Genomic DNA, 17,302 nt, shown 5'->3' with positions numbered 1-17,302 from the left:
GAACTTCCTAAAGGTTTGGAATATGCTTTTCTAGGCAAAGAAGGTAGTTTACCCGTAATTATTTCATCTAAATTAAGCAATCTAGAAAAAGAGAAATTAATTAACCTACTTAAAAAACACAAAAACGCGATCGCTTGGAAGCTTGTAGATATCAAAGGAATAAGCCCTTCCATGTGCACGCACAAAATTTTAATGAATGATGACTACAAAACGGTAATTCAACCACAACGAAGAGTGAACCCCAATGTTCAAGAAGTGGTTAAGAATGAAGTCATCAAACTACTCGACGCCGGACTAATCTACCCTGTCTCCGATAGCCCGTGGGTAAGTCCCGTTCAAGTAGTCCCAAAGAAAGGAGGTATGACGGTAATAACTAACGAGAAAAATGAATTAATACCAACGAGAACCGTCATAGGATGGAGAGTTTGTATAGATTATAGGCGATTAAATGAAGCGACAAGGAAAGACCACTTTCCTTTGCCCTTCATTGATCAAATGTTAGAAAGATTATCCGGTCATAAATTTTATTGTTTCTTAGATGGTTTTACAGGTTACTTTCAGATACCGATAGCACCAGAAGACCAAGAGAAAACAACTTTCACATGTCCCTACGGAACTTTTGCATATCGACGCATGCCATTCGGTCTATGTAATGCGCCTGCAACATTCCAACGTTGTATGGTCGCCATTTTCCATGATATGATCGAAAAGACAATGGAAGTCTTCATGGATGACTTTTCCATCTTTGGAGACTCATATGACCAATGCCTCGATAATCTTGAACGAATGCTATCCCGATGTGAGGAAACTAACCTCGCCCTTAACTGGGAAAAATGCCATTTCATGGTAACAGAGGGAATAGTACTCGGTCACAAAATCTCAAGCGAAGGAATGGAAGTTGATCGAGCAAAAATAGAGACTATTTCTCGATTACCTCCTCCATCCTCCGTGCGAGCAATCAGAAGTTTCCTAGGACATGCCAGATTTTATAGAAGGTTTATCAAAGACTTTTCAAAAATTTCAAGGCCTCTAACAAAATTACTTGAAAAAGATGCACCCTTCATCTTTGACAAGGAATGCAATCAAGCATTTCTAACCCTCAAGGAAATGCTAGTCAATGCACCTATCATGATAGCGCCAGACTGGAAATTTCCTTTCGAAATCATGTGTGATGCAAGTGACTTTGCTGTTGGAGCAGTCTTGGGACAAAGAAAAGAAAAGCATTTCCACCCAATTTATTATGCTAGTAAAACTCTTAATGACGCACAAGAAAATTATACAACTACAGAAAAAGAATTACTAGCAGTGGTATTTGCTTTTGATAAATTTCGTTCTTATCTTGTTCTTTCTAAAACAGTAGTCTATACAGACCATGCAGCCATCAGGTACCTCTTCAAGAAGCAAGACGCAAAACCCCGTTTGATCAGATGGATTCTACTCCTCCAAGAATTCGACATTGAAATCAAGGACAAAAGAGGAGCAGAAAACACTGCTGCAGATCATCTCTCGCGCTTAGAAGACCCAGCTTTGGAGACAACCAGAGACGAGCAAATCAACGAGAAATTTCCCACGGAATCCTTGGAAATGATGGAAAGTAGACAAGAACCATGGTATGCCGACTACGCTAATTTCTTAGCTAGCGGTATAGTCACCAAAGGATGGCCACATCATCAAAGAAAGAAATTCTTTGCTGATGTAAAGCATTACTTTTGGGAAGACCCCTATCTTTTCAAAATGTGTGCCGACCAGCTCATCCGAAGGTGTGTCCATGGTAATGAAGCACGAAGAATTCTCCGTCATTGTCATGAAGGTCCATACGGAGGACATCATGGTGCCACAAGTACCGCACGAGAGGTATTTGATTCGGGATTTTACTGGCCGACCATTTACAAGGATGCACAAAACCTTGTGAAGACATGTGATGCCTGCCAGAGATCAGGTAATATTTCTTCCAAAAACGAAATGCCTCAAAATGGCATTCTCGTCTGTGAAATCTTTGATGTGTGGGGACTCGATTTCATGGGACCTTTCCCACCTTCAAAGGGAAACAAATATATACTTGTGGCAGTCGATTACTTGTCTAAATGGGCGTAGGCCGAGGCTCTTCCAACAAATGATGGAAGAGTAGTGGTAAAATTTCTGAAAAAGTTGTTCTCTCGTTTCGGGACACCAAAGGCTTTAATAAGTGATAGAGGTACCCATTTTTGCAATCATCAACTCGAAAAAATATTAACAAGGTATGGGGTCTATCACCGGGTCTCAACAGCATATCACCCTCAAACAAATGGGCAAGCCGAAGTGACTAATCGAGGTTTAAAACGAATACTTGAAAAAACCGTAGGAATAAATAAAAAAGAATGGGCCGACAAATTAGACGACGCTTTATGGGCTTTTCGAACTGCTTATAAAACCACTATAGGCACAACCCCATATAAACTCGTCTATGGAAAAAGTTGTCACTTGCCAGTAGAAATAGCTCACAAGGCCTACTGGGCAATAAAAAACGTAAACTTAGATTTGGAAAATGCCGGTAAAAATCGATTTTGTCAATTAAACGAATTAGACGAACTTAGGAATTATGCATATTCTAACTCCGAAATTTATAAAGAAAGAATGAAAAATTTGCATGATAAATATATTAAATCTAATGAATTTCGGGTTGGAGACCAAGTTCTATTGTTTAATTCACGACTTCGATTATTTCCTGGTAAGTTAAAATCTAGGTGGTCAGGACCTTTTTCCGTCACCCATGTTTTTCCACACGGTGCAGTAGAAATTAAAACTCGAAATGGGACACCATTTAAAGTCAATGGCCAACGGCTGAAACTCTACCGAGGATCCATTGAGGATGAGGAAGAGGAGATCTCACTTCAGACGGTTAACGAATAAACTCGTACCCGACATGTTACAGGTAAGTGTACGTTTAAAAACCGGTAAATCGTCTAACCATTTTTCAGAAATAAGGGGCATGCACACGAGCACACAAAAAAAAAACTTTGCTCGGCACGGGGTCGTGTCCGCTGGACACGGGGCCGTGTCGAGGCGACTGTCGGGATAAAACTCTCTTTTTCTATCAGTTACACCATTCCACACGCCCCATTTAGCCGAAAACTCTCTGGTTTGAGGCGATTTTCTGCAGTTTTTCAACGTCACCACCGAATCTAACAACGTCAAGGAATGATTCTATCTTCATTAGTAGTTAGATTAGTTACTTGCATGTAGTTAAAACATCAAAAATTGGGGAAAAATCTAGGGTTCTTCATGTTCATCCGGATCGAACTCAAAATTTTTGATGAAATTTGTTAGTAGTAGTTTAGATTAGAATAGTAGAAAGTAAATAAGCATGTATTGTTGATAGATTTGTCTGATTTCCAACTAAAACCCCAAACTCTTGTTCTTGAACCGAAAAACACGAAATTGAAAGGGTAAACGGTTTGTTTTGGGAAAAATGACACTTAGGGTTTCATTTTCGGGGGAAACCGCTACTATTGGGCTAAAAATTTTCAGGTTTTCGAAACCGGGACGAAAAATGGAATTTTTGGGTTACAGACGCCTGGACACGGGGCCGTGTCCGCTAAACACGGGGCCGTGTCCAGCCCACTGTTTGCAGTTTCACTCTGATTTTCCTTGTTTCGTACTAACTTTTTATGTATTCTTTTCAGATGTCGAAATTCACAAGGTTTAACGCAAATGAACTGGACGCTAGGGCACGGTACGAGGTTCTACAAACAAGACCGGAAGAGTACCCAAGGCGGGCGTGTACTGATTTGCTAACCATGGTGAATCAACTTGACCGCTTCAACAACATTGTGAGGGGTCCACTGCATGTCGCATTGACCACCCGACTACGGTCGGTACATCAATGCACGATGGAGTTCTACAACACCTTCATTTTCAACTCGAGGCGCGAACCGTTTGACCATGAGGCGGTCGAATTTCGATGTGGAGGGACCACGTTTAGAACCTCCATGGCACAGTTTGGAGCCATCATTGGGCTATATAGTGAAGAGGAAGCGGGGAATGAAGAGAATACTGGGGGATTACGAGACTTGGATGCAACTGAACGCCAAGCCGCATGGGCTCAAATAGGTGAAGGAATCTACAACCCGAGCAGCACCAAAAGTACCAAACTGAGGGACCCGCTATACCGATACATCCACAGGCTCCTATCGTACTCGCTGAACCAATGCCACAACAGTAGTGGCGTTGTTGGGTTGAAAGATTTGGTTGTCCTTCACTGCATCCACAACCAGAAGCCTCTAGATGTTCCGTACCTCCTACTGCGAAACATGCACCTAAACCGCCTTGCTCATGCTCCTACACCGATCTTCTTCGGAGGATGGGTGTACCGTCTTTTCAAGCACTTCACGAATATCCCAAGGTCCTTCGAAAGGAGTCCATGGTCGGGACGGGTCGATTATCACATTTGCCGATCCATGAACTTGCTTTATGAAGCGGAGGACGGGACGGTGAGCTTTCAGAGGACGCAAGGCTATGCATGGAACCCGCAAGAGGCTCTAGTTCTTCATGCACCACATCCCCATTTTCAGTACCCACCCCAAGGCGATGCGGGCCAATCCTCCTCTCAAGGAGGTGGTTTTCCTAACTTTCAAAGTTTACATGATCTTTTGCAGGAAAACCTCATGTGCACAAGGAACACCTACAATCTCGCCAACAACACACACCACCGGGTTGGAGCTATCGAACGCAACATTAACGATATACAAGATGATATCGGTAGCATCCGGGAGTACATGGCGAGGCACGGGGGTGGAGGTGATGGTAGTGATGAAGACATGGAGTAGGAGGCTTGGAGGAACAAGGGGCTGGTTGGTGATGAGCCCACAGGTTTAAGTGCCCTTCTATCTATCAAACAATTCATGGCCTGCGTGCCATTTGTCGAACAATTTACTTTCTCTAACTACTTTTTATCTTTGTTTTATTTTTACTTTGTGTTTGGATGATGCTTGACGATGGTAATTTAGGATGGTTTGTGCTTGTTTGGTTGGTATTTAGTGTTTAAACAGGTGCAATGCAAGGGTTAGAGTGCTAAACATTAGCACTTGCAGCCCCATGATGGAGAAACCGGGAGACAAAACCTATTTTTCAGGCTAACAGACTGTCCACACGGGGACGTGTCCAGCCGACACGCCCCCGTGTTCATCTCCCAGATCAGTTGTTTGGCTACTGACCTGCAATTTTTTGCCAGACACGAGGTCGTGTCCAGCCGACACGCCCCCGTGTTCACCTTCTGTAAGTAATCGTTACTGGCAGTTCACCACAGGGTCGTGTCCAATGGGCACGGGGCCGTGTTCAGACTGCCAGTAACATAAACCTTTGCTTTTAAACCCACTTTTACACATTCTAATCAACCAAAAACATTATTTTTGGACACATTGAGGACAATGTGTAATTTAAGTGTGGGGGGGGATGCTAAAACCTTGAAATTTTGCAAAATCCTAAACACAAGCCTTACACAAAACTCTATTGGAACCGCTAAACACCCCAAATTTTTTCAAAAACTTTTTCATTTTTTTTTTACTTGTCTTAGTTTAAGTTGGGAATAACAAGTTCTAAAAAGGTTATATTTTTACAAGTTTACAACCGATAGCGTCGTGATAAAAAAAAAGAACCAACATAAGAAAATTATGAAACGGTATAACAAGTTTAGTTAAAAATTCGATTATATATACTTGGTCACATTAAAAACCCATTCCCACAAAAGTGAGTTTTGAGCCTTTATTGAGCATAAAAATACACATATTTAGATTAAATGCTCATTTTTCGTTTCTTGTGTGAATAGCCGCTCGGTTCTTACAAATCTAGAACTTGCCACGACGATACATTCCCGGTCCTTACCAACTTAAACCCAAGTAAGTAAATGATGGAGGCATTAGGACTAACCATTTTTCTTTCAAAACCATTATTTTTCATTTTTTTTTACCTACCCAAAATGCCCCTAGATAGCCCCTTTGAGCCTAAACCTTTCATTTCATTACCCCAAAACCCTTTTTAACCACCAAAAACCTTTTTATTTTTTTTTTATTTTTTTTTCTTTCACCCTTTATTTTAGTAACAAGCTCGCTTTTTTGTAAACTCACCTTTTTATGTGACGATCAAAAAAAAAAAAAGATGATGAAGTCAAAAACAAACAAAAGATATAAAAGCTTGTTTGGAGAAATACTTCAAAATAAAAAGTCACTAAAAACAAGGTACTTCACGAAAACCGACGCTTGTTACGATTTTCGCCCTTTTTACTAACCACTAACCAACCACCCACCTATAACCCAAGCCTAACCCTTCACCCCAAAAGTCCTCTTGATATTTACAAAGGTAAGAAGTTAAAAAGGAGGAGGATTGATTGCTTGGCAAGCCTATGGAAGGCGTAAGTTCCGTGCCGCTCTCGAGTGATTCACTAAAATATACACCTTCGGCCGAGTGTTGAGTGATCTCCCGTGAGGTATGTGAACTTGTATATAAATGGAATTTTAATAAGGCATGCTATGCCCAAATAAGTAATTTATCTTATGAAACGTTCAAAATAAATCATAACGAATAGGATTGTAAATAAATAAAAATAAAACTTACAAAGACCTTGGATTCCCGACACTCTATGACAAGCCAAAAACTTTCTCTTCTACCTATTCCATTTGGGAGTGTAAGCCACATTTAAAGAGTTTTGCTTGAGGACAAGCAAAAGTTCAAGTGTGGGGGTATTTGATGTGTGTAAAATGCAACATATAAATCACATCAATTAAGGCATAAAACTAACCCTTTTTAAGTACTAATGTTGGAAAAAGAGTGTTTTTGTCTTCCTTTTGTATTTTCAGGATGAAATGAGCTCAAAATCATAAAAGAAGCAAAAAGACAACTAATTCTAGCATAAATACAAGAAAAGGAATAAAAGTAGACTGCCCGGACCCTCAACGGCACCTCCCAAGGCAAAGGAGAAGAAACAGAGTCTGAACACGCCCCGTGTCCAGCGAACACGGGGGCGTGCCCAGGAAGCAGCAGAAAAGACAAACCAGTAGAAGCTTCCATTGCCCACCACGGGGCCGTGTCCAGCGAGCACGGGGGCGTGGTGAAAGTACAGCAGGCGCATTAATTGTAATTCGCAATTACAATTAATGAAGTGAGAGAATGTCAGACGGGCACGGGGCCGTGTCCAGCGGACACGGGGCCGTGTCCAGCCTTCTGTTCAGCCTATAAATAGAGGAGCTTGGCTTCATTCTCTCTCATCCCTTGGCACACCACCTCTCTCACACTTCATCCACCACCCACCACCACCATAACACCATCATCCACCACCATCATCCATTGTCCATCGTAGAGTGTGTGAGTCGTCTCGGGATCCAAGATTGATAGTAAGAGTTCTTGACAATCAAGGCCATGTTTGCCTAAGTCTCTTACATCACTTGGTGAAGACAAGTGTTTAGTATAATACTTTTTATTTTTAATCTTTTGCACTTTTTATTTGGTTTTGTATTAATGACTTTAATAACTAGTTACTTATGTTGAAGGTGATCTTTCCTTATCGTTTGTCCGTGGTGTCTTGGCATTATTTTACTGTCTATATAAAATAAAAGATTTTCACCATTCATATCTCCACGGTCTATATGGAGGTATGTTGGCTCCCTGGTCGGGGGTTAAGGGAACGGTTTGGTAAGGGTCTTGCCCTTGTTCAGCGTTTAGAGGTCCTGCTTGGGACCTGGGTCAAATTTAGTAGGATCTCCTTCAATGCCCATAGGTATTGGATGGCGGGGATCCAAACTCTTTGACCCCCTCATAAGTTAACTACTATTAATACTATAACCCGGCTATTTAGGACTGTATCCCTGCAGACTCAGGCTACTTAGCCGAGGGTAACGTCACCGCCAAAAGCGGGGCCTACCACAATTTGCATTAATAACTTAATTCATTATCTTTCAATAATCCGACCCTTTAGGATTGTATCCCTGCTGACTCAAACTACTGGGTTGAGGGTAACGTCGCCTTCAAAAGAGGGGCCTACTACAATAACTAAGATAATCTCTTAAACAAGTGCAAAAGTGCGAAAATAATCAAAGGTTATACTAATACACGTGTCGGATCCAAGTGATTCATCTTGTCTATCTGTTTTTATTTTATTTTTATTTTCAGCATTTAGTTAGTTTTTATTTTTCTTAGTTTAAAACATTTTTCTAACTTTTTGATTTGATTAGACGTTGAGGATAAACCGGTACTAAAAGCTCTTGTGTCCTTGGACGACCTCGCTATCTTACCAACACTATACTACGTCCACGATGGGTGCACTTGCCCATATGTGTGTTTAGTGTTAGTGAATATCGTGTTTTATAAATTTAAAACTTGGCTAAAAGTGTGGCTTAAATATACATCTAAAATATAACACACTTCACGCACATCACATATCACATCGAAGAACGCACTCGAAGGCACGCGTAACTCGATCATCGCACCGAATATTGAATATATACGTATATATGAACCTTTTATGATTAATTATAATAAATAAATGAATAGTGATCTAAATATATGGAAATGTGGACCAAAAAACCCTCAAAAAACCTAACCCCCCACCCCCACCCCACCACCACCCAAAAACCTAAACCCCCACCCCCTCGGCAATTTTTTTTTTTTTTTTTTTGGTGGGTGACGGGGTTGGGAGTTTGGGTTTTTGGGTGGTGGTGGATGTTTAAGTTTTTTTTTTTTTTTGTAGTGGGTTTTTTTAGAAGCCTTTGTACCCTTCTAACAATTAGGAGCCTTTGTATTTAATCCTAATCCTTATAAACAAATCATATTTTATGATAATAAAAATAAAAACATGCAATAATTTTGTTACAACTAGAAACCACCATCAATCGCCGCAAGCAGAGGCGGGCGGAGTTTGTTTAGATCCGTCTCTCCCCTGAGTCTTTGTGTGTGAGTAAAGTGAAAAAGTAGTGGAGCAGAGGGTTTTTATGAGGGAGTGCAACCCATGTATAAGGTGACCCACACATAAAACTGGTACAACACTTTAAGCAGAATGTACAACATCAATTGCAACAAAATGTTGCAAATTAGAGTAGTATATAATATAATAACATAATAAAAGATTACATGATATTTCGATTCAAAAGATTCTATCACGACCAGCATATCGCAATACAAGTTAGCTTATATAGATGATGGCGTTAGCTTGTGCAAAGTAACTTGCTTCTTTTATGCAAATAGTATGTATGTAGATTTTGTAGCACCTCAAGTAGCGACGTAACTAGGCTAGGAATCATATTTATGAGTAGCGACGTAACTTGGCCGCTTTATGTGGCAGTGATGTGGCCAAGGTTGGAGATGAGTAATGACGACATCAATTTTTTGTGCGGTTAGAAAATGGTGACGATTGATTGGTTAGAACTCACTGAAAAACATAGGTTGCATCTTGGTTAGCCTAAAGTCGATTAACTAAACCACTATGAGATCGTCGTCACGTCATTGCCACATAAGAATTTAAACAAAACACTCAATAACTAGGTGGAGTGGAATAATTAAAAAAACAAATGTGTTTGGTTAGAATGTTAGATTAGGATGGGCTCCACCTTCTTTCTCATTAGACTATGTGTTGTGAAATAACAATCTCAATCAATAACTAGTAAAAAGTATTGCTACCTCAACGTCACATAGGCAGATAGGCAATTAATTAGGTGTTGTGAAATGACTAAACATAATATTAAAAATAAATAAAAATAACATGATTGGTCAAAAGGAGTTAGACCCACCTTCTCCTAATTCACTCCCATTAACACATTCACAACGGCTCCATCGTCGCCCCTGGATAACTACACGGCACAGTGTTTAACGCCTTGACCGGTTGAGTGGCATAGGACTGCAATCTACAACACTTAAGACTTAGGGTGAAGGGAGTGGTTAGACACTTGAAAGTGGCAAACTTTAAAATGGACCAATCAAAGTGTGCCATGTCAGCAGGTGTGAAGAGTTTAAACTTTGATGAAAAGTGTTGGCATTGGTTAAACACTTGAAAGTGGTAAACTTTTTTTTTTCATTTAAAAAAAAATATATATATGTGTTAAAAGTCAACAATACACACACACATCACTTTTGTTTGTTTTGTTTGTCGATCGGTGTGGGTATGCCGCGATTCAATTTTGCCGATCGGTGAAAGCAGGGGCGGACCTGTAGGCTTAACGGGCGTAGCCCGGGCTACGGCTCAAGTTTTGACCAGTAGTGTAAAAAAAAAAAAATTTTTCCGATTTTTATACACAGGACACCCCTTTTTTTCCGATTTTTATACACAGGACACCCCTGAACAAGTACGAGAACACCCCTAAAAAATTTTGGGATACCCCTGAGTTGAAGGTCTAGTTCCGCCACTGGGTGAAAGTGGGGTGGGGGCGGTGTTACCGTGCGGCAAAGGGAGTTTGCCGACCCTTTTGCCGCCCACTCCCTTCACCCTTACTGCTTGTTAACACAATTACGACGACTCCATTGCCACCCCTTGATGATGGCCCGACACGTGTTTAGCGTTGCCTGGCTGTGGCGTGGGGCACTAATCAGCAACTAAGGTTATCCGAAAAAGGTGGCCATCTTGCCATCTGGTATGAAATGACGTGAATGATGGGTGAATTTATTTTTGGGTTGGTCATATGTAGGTCCCACCTCATTAATTTTTTACAGTACTTTTTATTTTAATAGTTGGTCCAACTTTGTACAATTTTTTTGTTTATCTAACAAAATATGAAATCAATAAAAGGATCTAAGCAATAAAAGGATCTAAGCAAACCTGATAAATAACTTTGTTAAGCTCTTGTGAACCATTGATGGAAGGGAAAAGGTGGTTTGGGATTATATCCATAACTTTCAAACCATATGAACAAAACCTATAAGGACCGTTCGTGTTATATAGTTTAAAATTATTTAGTCATTGGTGGCATACAACCTTCTATTTCAACTTTTTAAGGTAAGGTGTCTCTCCTCTATCTATGAATTGAAGAGTTCAAATCCTACAAGAAGCAAGACCCATACAATATTTCAGGTGTAGGTTAGTATTCAAAAATGGTGGGCAACTAGCAATTAATATGAGGTGAGGTAGGGGTTTACAAGTATAGTGTTTTTTAACAAATTTTGAAACAATCCAACATCACACTTGCTTGCTAGATTTGTATTAAAGAATGGCTTTACAAAATTCCTCTTATTTATGATGTGGCGAAATACGTATCAAATGGTGTGAATGTCTATGGAATTTACACTTGTTGAGACTTATGTCGATATTTACCGGCCCAGAACACAAAATTTTCGGTTTTGGGCTAAATTGATGTCTTTTATATTTGAATGAATTTTTAAAAGAAAAAACATAGGCCCAAAAACATATAACTATTTACAATCACATAATTTATAATTTTGATTTAGAAAAACACTATTTGAAGGCATTTTTAACAGAAAAACATAGGTCCAAAAACATATAACTATTTACAATCACATAATTTATAATTATGATTTAGAAAAACACAATCAAAATTATTTTCCTCAAAATATTTTCCATCATGATGATCCTTAAGTTATTCACCCCAAATTATTTTCATCAAAAAGGGACTTCCTTTCCTAAAACTGCTTATTAAGAAGTATCAATTACTTCTAATAAAATATAATAATTTTCATTAATCATGCTAATTAGTTTATATCTAATAACTTCTAATAACACCACATAAATTTCTTATTTATACATTGAGATAAATCACATATAATGCATTTCACAATTGAAAAATATATTGCTTTCATATCAAAATATATATTACCAAAATCTATGTAGGAAACTAAATGGCATATTATATGACAAACAAAAAAACAAATTAATAGTCCGACAAAAGTTATTGATTGATTAACTGTGTATTCTTGATGTCATATTTCATCCTTAACAATTATTAGATCAACATTATTTATTTTATTGAATTTAAATTAACAGAAAACTCCAAACAAAAATCTCTCACATAAATTAAATGCATTACAAATAAATATGTACTTTCCACTCAACTAAACTTAAAATAAAAATTATTTTGGTAATTAAACAAGGAACTAAGGATTATACAAGTGCCCCCCACATCTGCATTTCCAACCAAGCGGTTTATAATTTGAGTACCTGTTGTTACTGCCACCTGATGGTGGTTGATCATAGTAATCCACCGGCTTGACTCGGTCTTGACCCGGTTTCACTCGGTTGTGACCCGGCATTGTGGGCACTTGCACCGCCATGCATGGGTGGCACAGGTTGCACTTGTTGTGGCAGCTTGGTGGTGTTGATCCCAGCCTTGTTTTCTCTTCATACATTAAACCCTAATTTTCAAAAAAAAAAAAAATTAAACCCTAATTATACAAATAATTACCAAAGAATGTAAAAGAGCCATGTCGCTTATTAGCTGTTCGAGATCGGCTCACTAAAGTTTGAATCAAGCCAAGGTTAAATGAGCTCGAGCTCTGGTATGTTAAATGAGCCGAACTCAACTTTAGTGACTTCGGCTCTTTTACACTTTATATTGGCTCGTTTCAAACTTTTTTGAAACGGGCCAAAACGAGTTTGGCTCTTTTACTTACATTGGCCCATTTCAAACTTTGGCCGGCTAAAAGACTGAAATGAGTCAAAACTTAAATGAGCTCGAACTCTCGTAACTTAAATGAGCCGAACTCAAGCTTAGACGACTCGGCTCATTTACACCCTAAATTTTATTTCAACCCCGTCTCAACGACGGTTAGCTAAAAGCTCGAATCAAGACGAACTTATATGAGCTCGAACTCTCATAAGTTAGATGAGCCGAACTTAAAGCTAAGACGGGCTCGGCTAGCTTACACCCTCAATATTATTTACAACAACTCCGTCTTCGCCCAGCACAGTACAGGCTGGGCGAAGACGGAGTTGTTAATGTTAAGATTATATTTAATTACCCGGATGGGGGTGGTGGAGGATGTTGAGGGACTAATTAGGAGAAGCAAGCAATGAGAGGTTAGAGAGAGAGAACAAAGAGTGATTAGAAGAGAGAGAGTAAGTGATTGCAGTGAGTTCATGGCCATGGAAGCATTTTATAAGCAGTGTGTCACCACCACCGGCGGTGCCGGCGCCAGTGAAAAGAGAGAGAGAGAGATTGGAACAATGTATGTATAGAAACACCAAATTTAGGTAATAGATCACAGCCCAGAAGTAAACACAGAAGGATTTGTTGAGTGGTTTTTCTCTCTCTCTCTCTATGCAGAACAATGTTTTGCATATGTATTTGTATGTATGTGTGACTGTGAATGATGTATATGAGAGAGAGAAGGTGAAAGTAACAAGACAGGAAGGGGAAAGAGGAAGAAGTTACAAGATTGATGGTCCTACTTCCGGTCAGTCTTCGTCTTTTTCTTTGTACCACCAACCCATTTTCCTATCATCCTTTTATTTATATTTCTTTTCTTTTATTTGTAACTCTTAGGGGTGGGGTGGCTATCACTTATCAAGTTCTGGCATGTTATCAACCATTTTTTTATCACTCACAATATTTTTTAGTGGCAATGGTCATTACTCACAACATCCAACAATAAACTCTCACACCCCCTCACATCCATTTATCACTCACACCCCATCACTCGTTGAATTTATCACGCTGAACATTCCATCACTCGTGGAATTAATCGGTGGCGGTGGGAGTCTATTGAAGTCCACGCGTGGTAGAAGGTGCATCACGCACCACCCCGCCTCCCCTTATAAAGTTCGTAACAGCATTCACATCTCATTCTGTATTTTTTGTGTGACCGGATTCTGCATATTATAAAAAAATGGTTGTGAACAGTAGTCACAGTTTTTTACACGACTATAAAGTTTTGTTTGACACAGTCATACACTCGTCAGGTATCATTAAGTTTATTGCCAGATAGCTATCGTTTATACTTGTTAGTTTGTTAAGAAAACATTCATAAAAAAAGAGTTAAATGTCATTTTAGTCCCTGTGGTTTTGGTCATTTTGGCAGTTTAGTTCAAAGGTTTTATTTTTCACCTGTGTGTCCAAAAAGGTTTCACAGTTGTCATTTTAGTCCACTGGGTTAACTTAATCCATTTTTTCAGTCAACGAGATGGGCAATTCAGTCATTTTATATGTAATTTTGTTAACTAGAAGTGCAATTCGGCCATATAAATGACCGAATTACCCTTCTCGTTAATAGAAAAATGGGAAGTAACCAGTAGACTAAAATGGCAATGGTGAAACCTTTTTGAACCCACAACGAAAAATGAAACTTTTGGACTAAACTGTCAAAATGACCCAGACCACATGGATTAAAATGACATTTAACTCATTCAAATGCATTTTTTACCGTTTTCATTTTTATACAGTTTAATTACTTAAGGAAATTAAAAGAAAAATAAATACTAAAGTGGATTAATAAATTACTCTATTAATTAGGTAATCTATATATGATAAAATGGAAACTGAATGAACAGTCATTTACTATTAAATTAATATTAGATTAGAATTTAGAATTATTTAAAATTAGAATGGAATGAATAATAACATCATTAAGAGATGAGCAAATGGTATCGGGTATAGGTACCGGTCTCAAATTTACTAAACCGGTGTATTTTCGGTACCAGTTCTGCACAGGTATTCACCGATTTTTACCCTCAAATACTGGTGCCGTACCAGTACCGACCGGTACCGAACCGTACCATACTAGGTATATTTGGTACCGGTACCCACTTTTGGGGATTTCGGTAACGGTATTTTCGGTACCGGTTGGTACCGAGCTCATCAAATCCTGTAGCAACGCAGCAATGCAAGTAATTGCACCGTTTAGATTACTCTTCATACCCACAGTAAGTAAACTGTATTTCGTTTGAATGAGGTTTTATATACACAACAACTTATTTTGCTTCCTTTTTTGTCTTTTTCTGTAATGAATGAATTGTAGCATGTAAAATTAGCTTGGATATTTAGAATATTGATGAGGAAATCGTATCAAATCCTGTAAACGAACCGGTATCGTATCGGTACCAAATTTACTATGCCAAATCATTTTCGGTACCAATTTGGTACCCACCTTTTGGCGTTTTCAGAATCGTTACTTTCGGTTCGACACCGGTCTAGCACCATACCTGTATTTATTGATTTTTACCTTCAAATACCATACCGTATTGTACCGCGCATTTTCGGTGCCGGTACCTAATTTCGATGATTTTCCGGATCGGTACTTTCTCTGTCGTTACCGGTACCGAGCTCATCCATATTTTAACGTGTTAACACCATAATAACTGAACTGAAAACAACCGAATTTCCAACGTATAGGACGTGTGGGTCCTATTATTATATATTAGGTTATTTAAAATCGTTTTTTTATGACAGAGTGATTATCCTTACCACGTCATTTTATTTATGTTTTGATATTTAGTATCTGTTTGCCGTTGCTGACACGCCTTTTATAGTAATTGGGTCCCGCCGCAACGCACGGACAGAAAATAACTAGTTATAAATAAAAAGAAAACGTATACGGGTATGTAACAGGTATGTATGTTCGGGATAATATGGTTGGGTATCATATATAGTGTCATACACATCCATAGTTCCATACCAGTGAAATTATTCAACTCTTGTAAATCAGTTTCGGGTACTGGATAGTACTATTAAGGTATATTAACTTACGTAGTATAGATATGTAAATTTGTTAATAAATTAATGAAAAAAAGAAGAGTAAAATATGGATTGATGTGGGGTGGGTGTATTTAAATCTTGGTCTTTGTTTTGACTGGTGTAGTGATGGAAGGTAGCAGGAGTAGGTGTAGGTGTAGACGTAGGTGTGGCTTCGATGCATTCATGTCAGCATAGACATCATAATGAGGCAACGGAGATTGACTTTGTACTACAACTTTACATAACATAACGTAACCCCCATTGCCTTACTTAGGGTGTAATAAGGAGTGGTTAAACACTTTGGAGTGGTAAACCAAAAAACCGACCAATTAGAGCACGTCATGTCAATCAGTTAAAAATGTTTAAACTTTGCTGAAAAGTGTTGGCAATGGTTTAAACATTTGGTGAAGTGGTAAACTTTTTAAATAAAAAAAAAGGAAAAAAATGTGATTGGTTGAGATTGGAATGGACCCCACCCCACACCCCCCTCTCTCTTTCCTTTCTCCTTTCCCGCATCGGTAAAGCCTCACCGATTTTAAACCCATTTCGTCAAACACTTCATGTGGCAAAAGGTTGGCATTGGTTTGCCATACTTTACCGAATCGGTAAAGTGGGTTTACCGAAAGCCACACCGAACACCCTTAGGGTGAGCGAGCGGGGCACAATCGGTAACCCATTGCGGGGACCGTTGTTGCCGCTCGGTGGTGGTGCCGCCATCCAGGCGGTGACACAATTCGGGGGCCCAAAATCGGTGGGAAGTCACCGAAGAAAGGAAGAAGAGAGGGAGGAGAGAGGGCACTGTTTAATCAATGAAAATTTTTTTTTTTTTTTTAATAAAAAAACAATTCCCCTAAGAGGGGTGCACCCCGTACGTTTTTGGACAAGAAGGAAGTTATAGAGGGGAAATGACATGACAACGTATGATTGGGTTAAAAAAAGTTTTCCCTCACCTAATTAGGGGGTGCCCCCTTCACCCTTATTAATTTCTTTTTTTTTCTTGGACGGCTATAGTGATTAGTTCCAAAGACACCAATTTATACACACAAGCTTCGTTTGATCCGTAGCTGGCATGAAAAGGCAACCGCTTGTCAGGATTAACCCAACAGCCCAGATTCGAACTCAAGATTAATGCGGGCATGAGCCCCCTCCAAAGGAATAAACCTTCCCACCTCTGAGTAGTTGGGCTCTGACCATCATTGGCCATTGCTATCTTTTTAGCAGTTACTATCGTTATATGATCTAAAAATTTCAATTACATAGATAATTTATAGCTGATAAGTACTAGATCAATTGGTTTGAGAGAAGGTATTTCATTGTCTTTTAATGTAAAGGTCATAGGTTGGAGTCTCATTCATTTGATACAATATTTTCCCGGTCGGAAATTTCAAGTTTCGCCACTGTTAGCTAGTAAATATTGGCGGCGCGGCGCCTACCCATGCTATAAAATTAATTTTTTTATTTAAATAAAGTCTTAAAATTAAACTTCATTAATAAAACTTAAAATTTAACATTACATAAAAATAAAATCTAAAACTTAAAACCTTACAATAAAATAAAACATAATCCATAAAACATTACATAACATAAAATCTAAAGCATTACATAAAACTTAAACATAGATCTTAATAATTTGTCATGTCGAAACGTGTTCAAAGTTCTCATCG

The 17,302-nt window shown here is 38.9% G+C and overlaps 1 long non-coding RNA gene across 1 annotated transcript; it reads right to left on the bottom strand.

The window, feature by feature from the left end:
- Positions 1–11,954: 11,954 nt before the first annotated feature.
- Positions 11,955–13,260, bottom strand: LOC110910609. The gene is made up of 2 exons (XR_002576306.2): positions 12,928–13,260; positions 11,955–12,321 (listed from the first exon to the last, which is right to left on the bottom strand). It is a non-coding gene; the product is annotated as an uncharacterized LOC110910609 (long non-coding RNA).
- Positions 13,261–17,302: the final 4,042 nt, after the last annotated feature.

The sequence above is a fragment of the Helianthus annuus genome, chromosome 15 (genome assembly GCF_002127325.2).
Source record: "Helianthus annuus cultivar XRQ/B chromosome 15, HanXRQr2.0-SUNRISE, whole genome shotgun sequence".
NCBI lineage: Eukaryota > Viridiplantae > Streptophyta > Magnoliopsida > Asterales > Asteraceae > Helianthus > Helianthus annuus.
This window is presented reverse-complemented; position numbering and strand designations above follow the sequence as displayed.